Here is a 13,837-nt window from a genome sequence, read left to right as displayed (position 1 = left end):
ATAGTTAACAGGCTTTCTGAGTCGGAAGCTCTCTTACCCTTACTCGTTGCTGGCATTGACAGAATAAACACAACACAAAGCACCAATTTCTTCCACGTGGTTCTGATAACATGAGCATCAAGATCCGGAATCTTAGCTCTAGGGTGTCCTGGGATTTCAATCAGCAGCTTAGAATACCTGCACCAGTGAGCAGCAGGCATGCCCTTGGGCGGGTGTTGTTCCTAATTTTTCTGAGAAGGGCTCTTCTCCACCACGAAGGGAAATCACAACCAGAGAAGCTCTCAGACTTTGTGTGAAGTTGTTTTCTGAGGTCTCTGTTGTCAGCACTTGTAAGGATTGCAGCAGAAGGGCCTTTGCTTTCAAGAACGCATCTGTGGCTTTTTGATAATAAAATACACAGAAACAAAAGCCCAAGTCTAGACAGCTGTGTGCTTTCTCTTTTTAAGTTCTCAACTCCTCTGGCAATTTAGTCTTGGACAGTAGGAAGTGAAGTTGGTTAAAGCTCTTGATTTTGCTGTGCTTCTCCTGGGAATGGCTCCTTCCAGTGCCCCCCACCCTCCCACTACAGAGAGATTTGCAGGAAAAGTTTGGAAAACACATTTGTTACCTTGGAAAGTAAAAATATTCAGATTGATCAATTTAGGGGATCAGGTAGCAGTGGGACCAAAATATAGGGTATTTTTTGTTTTTGTTTTAGAAAAATAGTAGGGATCAGACAATCGTGTTCTTTTCTTGGTCAGATTTATCAAGGAATAAATGACATACAATGAATTTCATGCTTTCTGCATGTAGGTCTGTTGAGTTTTGACAAATGGGAAGCCACATGGCACCACTACAATCAAGACATAGAGCAGTTCCATTGCCCCAGAAAGTTCGCTCAGATCCTACCCCAGCCTCTGGCCACCACCAATCCATGCTTTATCTCTATAGTTTTCCTTTTTTGAAAGTGTCATATCATTGTCATCGTATATAATAAATTATAAATTTATATGTCTAATTTATTTATTTATGTATATATAAATTATATATATTTATATAATAAATTATAACAAAAAAGGCTTTTATAACAAAAATGGTCTGGTTTTATTTCAGTTAATCTAGTTATCTTGAGATCCATTCTTGGTGTTGCTTTTATCAGTAATTTGTTATTCCCTATTGTTGAGTTGATGAAAATTTGGGTTATTGTCAGTTTTCGACCAACCATCAAAAATAAAGCAGCTTTGAACATTCGTTTACAGGTCTTTATGTGGACCTATGTTTTCATTTTAGCTCCTAGGAGGGGGTTGCTGGGCCAAATGTTAAACATAATTCCGTAAGAAAGCACCAAACATTCCCAATGTAACTACCATTTTGCGTTCCCACCTGCCATGAGTAAGATTTCCAGTTGCATGGCCTTCTTACCTGCTCTTAGAATTATCCGTCTTTTAAAATTTAGCCACAATGATAGGTATATCATAGTATCTCATTGGGGCTTTAATATTTTTTATTGGTCCTTTTTAGTTATGCATGACAGTAGAATCCATTTTGATATAATTATATAAGCAATGAATATCTCTTATTCTAATAAGAACCTCATTCTTGTGAATGCACATGATGGTGAGATTCACTGTGGTGTATTCATATGTGTACACAGGAAAGTTATGTCAGATTCATTCCACTGTCTTTCCTTTTCCTATCCCCCTCCCTTCCTCTCATTCCCCTTTGTCTAATTGCCTGAACTTCTGTTCTCCCCCTCCTCCCTTATGGTGGGTTAGCTTCCAAATATCAGAGAAAACATTTGACCTTTGGTTTTGGGGATTGACTTAAATCACTTAGCATGAAGATCTCTAAATCCATCCATTTACAGGCAAAAGTCATAAAGTCATTCTTCTTAATAGCTGAATATTACTTCATTGTGTATATTTACCACATTTTTCTTTATTCATTCATCTGTTGAAGGGCACCTAGGTTAATTCCATATCTTAACAATTGTGAATTCAGCTGCTATAAACATTAACATGGTGTGTCACTGTTGTACACGGATTTTAAGTCCTTTGGGTATATACTGAGGAGTAGGATGACTAGGTCTAATTCCATTCCAAACTGGGTGGTTCCATTCCAAGTTTTCTGAGGAATCTCTATTCTGCTTTCCAAAGTGGTTGCACCAACTTGTGTCCCACCAACAATGTATGAATGTACCTTTTCTCCACATCCTCATCAACATGTATTGTTACTTGTATTCTCCATAATTGCCATTCTGATTGGAGTGAGATGAAATCTCAGTGTAGTTTGAATTTGCATTTCTCTAATTGCTAGAGATGTTGAACAGTTTTTCATGTTTTTGTTGTCTGATCTTATTTCTTCTCCTGTGAAGTGTCTGTTCAGTTTCTTAGCCCATTTATTTTTATATATACATATATTTTGGTGTTAAGTTTTTTGAGTTCTTTACATATATCCTGGAGAACAATGCTCTATCTGAGGTGCAGGTGGCAAAGATTTTTCCCATTCTGTAGGTGCTCTCTTCACATTCTTGATTGTTCCCTTTGATGTGGAGAAGCTTTTCAGTTGATGCCATCTCATTTACTGATTCTTTACTTTACTTCTTGCATTCAGAGTCTTGTTAAGAAAGTCAGTTCCTAAACCAACATGAAAGAAAGCTGGGCCTACATTCTTCTAGTAGGCACAAGGTCTCTGGTCTAATGCCTAGGACTTTGATCCACTTTGAGCTGAGTTCTGTGCAGAGTGAGAGTTAGGGGTTAAATTTCATTCTACTACATATGGATTTCCAGTTTTCCCAGCACCATTTGTTGAAGAGGCTATCTTTTCTCCAATACTTGTTTTTGGTACCTTTGTTTAGTATGAGATAACTGTACTACTTACATAGGTTTTTTCCTATGTCTTTTATTCTATTCCATTGGTCTTCGTGCTTTTTTTTTTTTTTTGTGTGTGTGTGTGTGTGTGTGTGCCAATTCTGTGCTGTTGTTTTTTTAACTATAGCTCGTTAGTATAATTTAAGGTCCAGTATTGTGACACCTCCTGCTTTGCTTTTCTCATTAAAAATTGTTTTGTTTATTCTGGGTTTTTCTTATTTTTCCAAATGAATTTCATGACTGCCTTTTCTATTTCTATGAAGAATGTCATTGGAATTTTAATGGGAATTGCATTAAATCTGTATAATGATTTTGGTAGTATGGCCGTTTTGACAATATTAATTCTGCCTATCCATGAACATGGGAAGTCTTTCCATCTTCTGAGGTCTTCTTCGATTTATTTTTGTCATGTTCTATAGTTTTCATTGTAGAGGTTCTTCACCTCTTTTGTTAGATTTCTTCCCAAGGATTTTGTTTTATTTTTTGAAGCTATTGTGAATGGGATGGTTTTTCTAATTTTTCTTTCAGGTGATTTATCTTTGGAATATAGAATGCAATTGATTTATGGGTGTTAGTTTTGTATCCTGCTATTTTGCTGAATTCATTTATGAGTTTTGGAAGTTTTCTGGTAAAGTGTTTTGGAGCTTCTAAATATAAAATCATATCTTTGGCAAACAGATAGTTTGAGCTCTTTTTTTTGCTATTTGTATTCCTTTCATTTCTTTCTTTTGATTAATTGCTCTGGCTAGAGTTTCAAGGACTATGTTGAATAAAAGTGGTCAAAGTGGGTATCCCTGTCTTGTTCATGTTTTTAGAGGAAATGGTTTCAGTTTTTCTCCATTTAGAATGATGTTGGCCTTGGGTTTGTCATATATAGCTTTTACAGTGTTGAGGTATGTTCTTTCTATCCCTTTTTTTTTCAGTGTTTTAAACATGAATGGATGCTGTATTTTGTCAGATGTTTTCTTCTGCATCTATTGAGATAATTATGTGATTCTTGTCTTTAAGTCTATTTATGTATGAACTATATTTATTAATTTTTATTTTTATTTATTTATTTTCCTAACCTTATTCATGCCTGCATTGAATAATATTTTTTAATTTTTTATTTGTTTTAATTAGTTACACATGACAGTACAATGACCTTGAAATATCATACATTTGAATCAGATGGGGCATAATTTCTCATTTTTCTGAGTGTACAGGTTGCAGAATCACATTGGTCATACAGTCACATATATACTACAGCAATAATAATGTCTATTTTATTCTGATGTCCTTCCTATCCCCCCTTCCCCTTTATTAATTTTTATATGTTGAACCAGACTGTATCCCTGGGATGAAACACACTTGATCATGGGTCACTATATTTTTAATGTGTTTTTGTATATAATTTGCCAGTATTTTCTTTTAAAATTATGCATCTGTGTTCATCAAGGATATTGATCTGAAATTTCTTTTTGTCATGTTCTGTGGTTTTCATTGTAGAGGTCTTTGTATGATTTGTATGTGTCTTTGTATGATTTTGGTATCAGGGTGATACTAGTTTCATAGAATTAGTTTGTAAAAATTCCCTCTTTTCCTATTTAATGGAATATTTGAGGAGGATTGCTATTAGTTCTTCTTTAAAGGTCCTGTGAGACTCAGCTGAGAATCCCTCTGGTCCTGGGATTTTCTTTGTTGCTAGGCTTTTGATGGTGTCTTCAATTTCATTACTTGAAATTGATCTGTTTAAATTTTTTAATATCCTCCTGGTTCAATTTGTGTAGGCCATATGTCTCTAGGAATTTTTAATGTCTTCAAGGTTTTCTAGATTATTGGAGTACAAATTTTCAAAATAGTTTCTAATTATCCTCTGTATTTTAGTAGTGTCTCTGGTGATATTTCCTTTTTCATCACAGATTTTAATAATTTGAGTTTTTTCCCTCTTTCTTTTGGTTGTCTTAGCTAAGGGATTATTAATTTTGTTTATTCTTTTAAAGAACCAACTTTTTTTGTTGATTTTTTTTTTTAATCTCAATTTTATTGATTCTGGCTCTTATTTTTGAGCCTGTCTTCTATTGATTTTGGTGTTAATTTATTCTTCTTTTTCTAGAGCCTTGAAGTGTAATGTTAGATTATTTATTTGGTATCTTTCTATTATTTTAATGTATAAGCTCAATGCTATGAACTTTCCGCTTGGAACCACCTTCATAGTGTCCTAGAAATTTTGATATGTTTTATCACTGTTCTTATTTACTGCTAAGTATTTTTAAAATTTAACCCCTGATTTCTTTTGCTATTCATTCATCACTCAGTAGTGTTTTATTTAGTTCCCCAATGTTAGAGTAATTTCTATTTTTTATCCTATCATTGATTCCTAATTTCATTCCATTATGATCTGATAGAATACACGGTATTATCTTTATGTTTTATATTTGATAACAGTTGCTTTATGGCCTAAAATATGGTCTGTTTTAGAAAATATTTCATGTGGTACTGAGAAGAAATGTATTTGGTCATTAATGGATGAAATATTCTATATATGTCTGTTAAGCCTAAATTATTAATTGTATTTTCTAGTTCTGTAGTTTCTTTATTTAGTTTTTGTTTCAAAGATCTATCTAGTGAAGAGAGAGGTATGCTCATGTCACCCAATATTATTGTGTCATGGTCTACTTGATTCTTGATATTGAGAAGGGTTTGTTTAATATACATAGATACTTCATTGTTTGGGGCATAAATATTTACAATTGTTATTTCTTGTTGTTGTAGAATCCCTTAAGTAGTATGAAATGACCTTCATTGTCTCTCCTGATTAACTTTGGCTTGACCTCCACTTTATCTGATATGAGAATAGAAACCCCTCCTTGTTTACAGTTTCAATGTGAATGATATGGTTTTTCCCATCCTTTTGTAAGGGTAAAAGAAATTGAAGTTAAAGCGTAAAAGTTAAAGGGTAAAAGACCGGGTGTTGTAAAGTTTCTAAGCTGCAAGGTCTGAGTTAAAATGTAAAGGATTAGGTATTGTTAGGTTTCTATGCTACCTGCAAAACCTGAAATTTCTGTAGCTGTTAAGACAATGCTTGGAACCGCCCAGTAAATATTTCCCTTGACTACTTGGTTGTTTAATAACTGAAGGGCTCTGTGTAACTGGTCACGTAATCCTTTAGGCCCTAAAACCAATCAGTTTGAATGTGTACCCCGTTTAGAACTGACCTATCACTCCCTCCTGACCTGTTCCCGCCAATGTATGTACTAATCAAGTCTAAGAATTGTTGCTTGACTTTCCCGCGGTGTATGATGATTTGTTAAAGGAGACTGTGATGTATGTAAAATCCCCGCCCTCCCAAAAAAGTGTACTTGAGCAGTGCTCAGCCCCTGCTCGGGGCTCTGGGCTGCTTTCCCTTCTTGAGTGGGCACGGAGCCCCAGCATGCTGGTTCAATAAATCCCCTTCTGCCAATTGCATGAGTGGTCACTTGGTGGTCTCTTTCTCCGACGCTTCGCCTGACCCTTACACTTTCACCTTCAGTCTGTTCATGTCTTTTCTTATGCAATGAGTCTCTTGGAGACAGTATAGTAGTGGGTCTTGCCTTTAATCCCATCTCCCAGCATATGTCTTTTGATTGATGAGTTTAGACCATTTTCACTTAATGTTATTATTGAGAGATGATTTTTTATTCCCTGGTGTCCACAGTGCTCTCTGGAGGGTGTGGGTGCTGGGCACCACTGGGGCTAGGTGGAAGCTGGGTCCTCATGTAGGCAGGATTTCTTGACCTCATCTTGTTCTGGGCCTGCCTGGCACTCAAGGCAGAGCAGGAGGACGGGGCCAGGCCCTGGGGCTGGCCTCGCCAGGAAAGGGCTCTGCTTCTCATGGGGCACACAGACTGCCCCCTTGACTGAGCCGAGTCGGGCCCCTCTAAGCCCTCTCTCGGGTCTTCTTCAACCTTGGGCTTCCAATCTGTTCTTGTTGGGGCTGCATCACCAGGTTTCGCACACACCCTTCTTGACGGGTCAGAGAGAATCCCTCAGCTGGGGAATCTGATCACCTGCCCTGCCCTCAGCAAGAATCCTGCCACGTCTGTTCACCAGAATCCTTCTTTACTCCTGAGGTTTCTTCTTGGTAATCTTCTATCCTTGGGTCACTTGTTCTTGTTGAATTCAGAGTTGAGCCCAGTACCATACTGAACTCTCTTTGCCCTGTTGCAAAAATTCCCATTTTTTGGATCCAGTTTTTACCACTTGAACTTCTGTCAGACTCTGGCTGTCACAGAGGGGACCTCCAGTCAGGGCTCAGGGAGGCAGGGAGACGTGGCACGGTGCCCCACTGAGAACCAGAACCCACGGGGCAGCAGAGGGGGAGGCATCCAGGCTGCACTGGGGGTCTGCCAGGGTGGAGCAGGGCCCTGGGCAGGGAGGGCAGTGGCACTGACCAGAGGGCATGGCAAGGACCAAAGCGGGGGCCTGGCTTGCCCAGTGGACACTGGCCTGGGTGCCCAGGTGTGAGACTCCGTTTTCTGAACGCAGGAGTAGGGAGGCGGGAGCTCAGAGACCACAGGCGGCCGGCCGGCCTGCCCGGGCCGCAGGAGCATTGCTTCCACCCAGTAAGCACTTAGGAGCGTGAGGTGGGGATAAACCGGCAAAGGGGACAAAGGGTTGTCCTTGTGGAGCTTAGGTGATGGTGACAGTAGACACCAAACACGAAAAACAAGTTATCATGTGTCAGGGCACCATAAATGGGACAAAAGGACAGCACAGACAAGGTTCAGAAGCTGGTAGGGGGCGGCGTCCCCAAGACGGTAATATCTGAGCAAACCCTTCAGGATGTAAGAATGAACCATGGGAATGTCCAGGAGGGGAATCTTCCAGACACAGGGAGCTACTGGTGTAAAGGACCTTGAGACACAAGTGGCCTGCTGCTTCCAGGAACAGTGAGGGGCCAGGAGGTGGGAGAGAGGACAGCGGGAAGAAGGGAGGGCGCCCGTCTAGGGGGACCCTGGGCGCTGGTGGGGAAGGCCTGGGTGGAGCAGGCTCAGTCTGGCTGCTGTGGGGAGGGGAATAGGCCTTGGGGTTGGGGGTTGGGAGAGGCTGTTGGGATGAGGGCCGGACAGGGCAGGAGCAGTGAGACCAGGGAGACCACGGCAAATCATGGCATTGGTTTACCTGTGCAGGTGAGGAACAGTGGTCAATTCTAACTCAAAGGTGGGGCCCGCAGACATGGCCAAGCTCCCGGGCAGCCTGTGACTGCTGGCCAGGGGATATGAGTCCCAGAAAATATTATAGGGTTATTGACTGTGGATTATATTAACTAGTGTGTGGGTTAGATAAGACTGTAAGCATTGTGTCCACGATGGAATGTCAACTGCAAAACTTAGATAAACTGCAGAACTTAGACTTCAGTTAGTGATATAGGAGTCTACACCCCGGCGTACACCCCAGGGCTCACCAGCAAGCACAAGAGAACTGGGACTTCAAAACCCAGCCTTCTGAGAGCCGGCGGGACTAAACAGGACTTGGACAGAAAGACCAGACCTCTTTAGTGGTTGTCCCCCGGCACCAGACTCCCCTGGCCCAGATGGAGTTCCAGCGGCCTGGACTTAAGACACGTCACAGGTGAGTGCCTGGGACCCTTGGGTGTAGACTCAGTCAGGACTTACAATCAGGATGTGTCTGAAGTGTGATGAGCATCAATAAAATAGATTTGATTGAATCTAACTGCACCTCAGACTGAGTCTGTAGTAATGGCTCGGGACACCAGCTTCCTGCCTCAAGTCTAGATTGTCACCAGGGCTGAACAGGTGAGGAATTTCCACCCTGGGAAGCCGTGAGTGGTGGGGTGGGAAGGAGGTAGAAAGAGGCCTCGCTGTGAGTGTCTCTGAGAAAAACACGGCCCTCCTTCCCTTTCTCAAAAGGGTTCCCGTGCCCCCAAGAACAGAAGAAGTCTCGTCTCAGGATCTGCACCCTCAGGAGCTCCCCTCTGTCTACTCAGCTGGTGGATGGCTTCCCCGGCTGGAGCTGGGTTGTGGTTCCCTCTGGGTATCGTCCTGTCTGACCTTTCCTGGGGTCCTTGATTCTGTCCAGTGTGGCAGAAGTAGGTCACCTGTGCTGTAGTGTCCGGGCAGCAGGATGGGAGCTCAGCTCCAGGGTCCCTCGTGGGGTGGACCCTGGGACAGCACAGATGGAGGGAAGGGAATTTCCTTATCTCATGCCATGGTGAGATGGCTTCATTGAATGCCAGGCACTTGGCTTAAGTTGGGGGATCAATGGCATCTCCTCTTCCCTTCTGAGAAATTCAGGTGGCTCATCTGGGGTTGGGTACCTTCCTTTGCCTGTCAGTGAAAGAAAACCTTGTATAGCCCAGGGCTGGGGGCAGGTGTTCTAGCCTAGGGAAGCCTGAGACAGGTTTAGTCGCCCCCGAGACTTGATGTTTGGTGAATCAGACCAGGTCAGAGGGTTAAACTGAAGAAAGTGAAGCAGGAGGGCTCTGTCTGCTACAGAGAACTGTGACCCTTTCCTGGGGATGAGGAAGGAAATCCACTCTTCAGGGTAAGTGGGTTTTGATTTTAGGTTTTGTAGGATAGAAACTGGGACCTAGGGTGAAGCACCCCCATCTCCTTACACATTCCTCCCTCCCTTCATCTCCTGAGAACAGCATTCACTCAACCCGCTCCCTGACTGCAGATCCCCCAGAAGCCTGGACAGTGGGACAGTGAGAAGTCGATGCACGTGAGAGGATCTAGGGTGCAGGGCTGAGCTGGCTGTTGGCCATCTCACCTGGGCCTGCCACAGGTCCCCAACCTGTTTAAATGAAAAGCGATGGCATACCCTCCTCCCACCTGCACCACGGATAGCATCTCAGTCGTTCCCTTATGCTACTGTGGGGCTTTAGACTCATGACAAAGGACAGAGCGATCTTTGGTCACATAAGCAAATCCTCACAAGCCTGTGCCTAACCACAACGGTTCTGCTCATGGATCCTGGCCAGCCTAATCTTGGTGGGATCTGCCTCACGTTCTTGGCTGGCTCTCCTGTCTCTGGACGCTCAGTGACAGAGCCATTGAAAGCATCTTCACCCCCTTTAAAGGCTTTACTGTAGCTGGGTGCGGTGGCACAGCCTGTGATCCCAGAGACTTGGGAGGCTGAGCAGGAGGACCTCAGGTGCCAGGCCAGCCTGGGCAATTTAGCGAGACTCTCAGCAACTTTGCGAGGCCTTGTCCCAAAATAAAAAAACAAAGGCAGAGGATGTAGCCCAGTGGCAAAGTGCCCCTAAGTTCCATACCCAGTACCCAATTTCTTGCAGAATTTTAATTACCCAGTTACTTTCAGCCTTCACACTGCCCTCTGGTGGTGGGGTTGCACTGTAGTTTTTTTGAAGACGCCCAGGGTACCCACTACTTGGAACTGAGTTCTGTGCCTGCCTGAGAGAGAAGGAAAACCTCTTCTATGCCTGCTTCTCTGTGCCTTCTCCAAACAGCTCAGATCCAGGCCTGGAGGGTGCAGGGTAAACTGCTGGGAAGAGCTGGAAGCTGGGATGGTGTTGATATTAGGCATTGGCTCTGAATAGAAACTGAATCAAGATCAGGTACAGAAACACCACATCTGACCTGTGGGTTATCTGGGAAAATGTAGTAAATCAGTATGTGAGGGGCTTGCCTCCCACCACACACTTGCTGTGCTGCTTGGGGCCAATCTTCTGCCTTCTTAGGAGGAGGCGATTCAGCTCCCACAGGGTGTTAGTATGTATTGGAGGACCTCCAGTTCTCTCTGCTGCTAAGTACAAAGATATGCCTGTTAACCTCATTGCACACCTTTTGCTGGCTTCCAGAACCCCCACTTGAGGGCAGAAAGACCAGGCTTTAATAGCCCCCCCACCAGGGCTGTCCCTATGCCAATATATCTTAGTTCTGATCTTTTCCAGTGGGGTACCATGCTCCCAAAGAAGTCCTGTGCTGGAGGACTTCACTGGTAGTGTTCTTTTTACAGATGGCTCCAGAGATGCAAGATGCAGAGGTGCACTTGAGAGCAGAGAGAGGTGGACAAGACCATGGCTACTTGGATTCCATCGCTTTGCCTGTCACTCCAGTGAAGTAAATGTTAAAACCATCAGTGTCTATGCTTTTTCTTTTCTTTTCTTTTTTAGGCACAATTACAGAAGGGAGAGCTGGGACTCCTGCAGCTCACACACCCAATTTCGGGAGGAGAGGAATTATATGGGATAGAGTGGGAGGAGAGAGAAGCAGTCAGGGTCCTTGGGGCCCAGAAAGGGAAAAAGAGAGTCCAGGACTCACGGGGCTCACCAGCTACAGACTCCCATAACCACCCTGGACATGAGCTTGCTCTGCAGGGCCTGAACTTGGAGCACATCTGAGAAACAGAGTCAGCTCAGATGCTGCTGGCCAAGGAGGTCTGCCCCTCCCCCAGCTCAGCTGCACTCGGTCAGCAGACAGTGACTTTCTGGCTCCTAAGTGCATTTTTCAAGGTGGGATTTCTGATATCAGCTGGAGGGGTACATTTTGCATATAATTCCTCCAGTTACACCCAATAAGAAAGTGTTCTCAGCCTTGGCCCTCACCTGCAGGGAGCCATTTTACAGTCATTTAAAGACTCCTGCGTCTCGGGAGGAGGCAGTCCTGAGTTGAGGTGGGCTCTCCCAGGTGCTGGCTTGCAGTAGGGAGGACAGGAGTGGAAGGCAGCTGGAGCAGGAGGAGAGAGCCCCCCCCGCCCCCCCCCCCCCAAGGGCTGCAGCCAGGCCCTGGGGAGGGACAGTTGGCATTGTCTGCAGGGAGGTCACCAACACTGGATTCATAAAGAGTTTTAATGTGTAGAAGACGGGTGCCAGCAGGGGTGAGGCCTGAGCAGGGAGACCCAGAGGGAGGGCCTGAGCCTGTAGCTCAGGGGAGCTAAGCAGAATAAGAAAGCTAGCAAGGGAGGAAAAGCCTGGAAACCAGGAGTGGGCAGCAACCAAAGGAAGCCAATGGGAGAGAAGGTCCCAGGGATGGGCTCTTGGTTGTCATGGCAACTGAACTACTAGTGTTGAAACTTCCAACCCAGAAGAAATAAATGGCTCTTTAGTTCCCCCCACCCACCCCGTCACCAGGTATAGAGCAGCCCAGGGCCAGAAGTCGATGACAGATAGCTAGATAGACCTGGATCAGCTGACCAAGGCCAGAATAGAAGGCAGGGTCACAAATGAATATTTGTTAGTCAGCTCTTTGCAGCTTTGTCCAAAATACCTGATAACAATAACTTAAAGGAGGAAAATGTATTTTGGCCGGCAGGTCTTTTGCCTAAAAGCCCCATCTCTGAACCTTGCTGTTTGGGGGATCATGATTTCAACCCAAGCATTTCAGGAACAATCTGGATGCAAACCATTACAGGACACAGGATCTTTTAACCCCTGGCAGGCTGGTGCACTGGTGCCCTGGTCCGGAGTGGGACCTTTGGTTGAAACGCACTTGGATTACACTAGGAAGGCAAATCTTTGGTGTGCCTCTCAGGCGACTTGGAATCTGAAGCCTAAACTGATGGAATCTTCTCCAGGATGTACATTCACCCTCTGAGCCCTCTGAGGCAGCATTCAGAGGGCCAGTCTTTGTGGTCAAATTTGCCATCTTCCCATATAATGAAGGGAATTCTGTTATATTACATGCTTTTCTGAGTCAGTGCTCCAATTGCCCCTGCTCCTTCCTGGATCTGTGCCATGGTCACACTATTGTGGACACACTGGGAGTTAGGATCCAAGGGGACTTCCATACACTTTCTGCTTGTTGGTCTGTGACCTCAGCTACCCTGTGGAAACACCAACCCACTCCTCTCAGCCTCACTGGGAGGCCAGGAGCACTGTGGCAGGTTCTGCCTCGCTATGGGGTGGGGGTGAGGGTCCGAGGTCATCATCTCCATCCACACTAAATAAGGAAGGGAAGTCAGAGGCACACATGGGGACAACTTAGTTAATTCCACTACTTTCCTACTATTGTCTTGAGAAAAGTGTTGAGCAAAGTTTATGTCCCTTGAGTCTTGGTGAATAGACAGCAAGTAGCATTATTAAAATGCTAAAGCTTCTTTAGGTTTAAAATGTTGACCATCAAATTACAATTGCATTAAGTTATATTTAAGTCTCATAATGAAGGTATAAGAAGAGTAGTCATTTGGGGGTCATTCCCCCACAAATGATGAACAGGAAGGACTGAGAAAAGATAGCACATGGAGAATACATGTTCTTAAAAGTGAACCTAGAAAAAAACCGGCATCAGTAAGGTTTAATGAAGCAGAATAAAAGGAACTATATGTGTACTGAAAGGGCTTAGGGTACCCAAGCAAGACAAATGGAAAGAACATTACATTAAAACCTAGTCTGGCAAAAAGAACGAATATAGAACTAACGATAGGGACATTCAGGGAAATCTCATTAGCATCCACATACTAACAGAGGAAAAGGATTGTGGGTAAGGAGTGCTGGACCGTGTGGCCAGGGACAGGCCTGCCTTGGTCCACCCTTGGATAGAATTAAGCTCATTCTCCTGATCCAGTGTGGCTGCCAGTAGGCGGGTCTGAGAGGCCAGTCAAGGGTGCCCTGGCTATCATGTGTAATGCACGGCATTATAAGAGTTAGAAGGTACAATAATAATACGGCTATTAATGTTCTAGATTTTCAAGATCTTTATTATTTTTTTTTTTTGTGGTTATAGAAATAACAGAGTCATCACAAAAATTTCAACTGTACCAACACAGAAAGCAAATGTATAACACAGAAAGCAAATGTCCCTGTAATCCTACCCTAGAATAACTAATTGATTCTTTCAGATACATTTTTGGCCACAGGCCTAGATAGTCCCATAAACCAGACTCATTATTACCAGCATAATCTTAACTCAAAACTTGTTGGTGGCTTCCCATTCTCTGTTGCTACAATGGAATGCCCCAGACAGAGCAATCTATAAAGAATAAAGGTTTATTCAGTTCATGGGCATTGAAAATTCAAGATAAGATCAGGGGCCTAATCTGGTAAG

The sequence above is a fragment of the Marmota flaviventris genome, chromosome 11, assembly GCF_047511675.1.
Source record: "Marmota flaviventris isolate mMarFla1 chromosome 11, mMarFla1.hap1, whole genome shotgun sequence".
NCBI classification, from domain to species: Eukaryota; Metazoa; Chordata; class Mammalia; order Rodentia; family Sciuridae; genus Marmota; species Marmota flaviventris.
This window is presented reverse-complemented; position numbering follows the sequence as displayed.